We start from the raw sequence: 1,170 nt of genomic DNA, 5'->3' as shown, positions 1-1,170 counted from the left end.
TAAACTGGACCCCCTACACAACCTGGCCCACCTTACACAAACTGGACCCCTACACAACCTGGCTCACCTTACTTAACCTGGCTCACCTTACTTAACCTGGCCCACCTTACACAACCTGGCCCACCTAACACAAACTGGACCCTCTTACATAAACTGGACCCCCTACACAACCTGGCCCACCTTACACAAACTGGACCCCTACACAACCTGGCCCACTTCACTTAACCTGGCGCACCTTACATAACCTGGCCCACCTTACACAACCTGGCCCACCTTACACAACCTGGCCCACCTAACACAAACTGGACCCTCTTACACAAACTGAACCACCTACACAACCTGGACCCCCTACACAACCTGGACCACCTTACACAAACTGGACCCTCTTACATAAACTGGACCCCCTACACAACCTGGCCCACCTTACACAAACTGAACCACCTACACAACCTGGACCCCCTACACAACCTGGACCACCTTACACAAACTGGATCCCTACACAACCTGGCCCACCTTACTTAACCTGGCCCACCTTACACATCCTGGCCCACCTTACACAACCTGGCCCACCTAACACAAACTGGACCCTCTTACATAAACTGGACCCCCTACACAACCTGGACCCCCTACACAACCTGGCCCACCTTACACAAACAGGACCCCCTACACAACCTGGCCCACCTTACACAATCTGGCCCACCTTACACAACCTGGCCCACCTTACACAACCTGGCCCACCTTACACAAACTGAACCACCTTACACAACCTAGCCCACCTTACACAACCTGGCCCACCTTACACAACCTGGCCCACCTTACACAAACTGAACCACCTTACACAATCTGGCCCACCTTACACAACCTGGCCCACCTTACACAAACTGAACCATCTTACACAATCGGGCCCACCTTACACAACCTGGCCCACCTTACACAACCTGGCCCACCTTAAACAACCTGGCCCACCTTACACAAACTGGACCACCTTACACAAACTGAACCACCTTACACAATCTGGCCCACCTTACACAACCTGGCCCACCTTACACAAACTGAACCATCTTACACAATCTGGCCCACCTTACACAACCTGGCCCACCTTAAACAACCTGGCCCACCTTACACAATCTGGCCCACCTTACACAACCTGGCCCACCTTAAACAACCTGG

General features: G+C 53.0%; 1 long non-coding RNA gene across 1 annotated transcript; it reads right to left on the bottom strand.

Moving 5' to 3' along the window:
- Nucleotides 1–7: 7 nt before the first annotated feature.
- Nucleotides 8–664, bottom strand: LOC106511932 (uncharacterized). Its single transcript, XR_001309574.1, has 3 exons — nt 645–664; nt 367–422; nt 8–292 (listed from the first exon to the last, which is right to left on the bottom strand). It is a non-coding gene; the product is annotated as an uncharacterized LOC106511932 (long non-coding RNA).
- Nucleotides 665–1,170: the final 506 nt, after the last annotated feature.

Source organism: Austrofundulus limnaeus, unplaced genomic scaffold, assembly GCF_001266775.1.
Source record: "Austrofundulus limnaeus strain Quisiro unplaced genomic scaffold, Austrofundulus_limnaeus-1.0 Scaffold3615, whole genome shotgun sequence".
Taxonomy (NCBI): domain Eukaryota; kingdom Metazoa; phylum Chordata; class Actinopteri; order Cyprinodontiformes; family Rivulidae; genus Austrofundulus; species Austrofundulus limnaeus.
The sequence above is the reverse complement of the archived record's forward strand: the minus strand, read 5'-3'. Positions and strand labels throughout refer to the sequence as shown.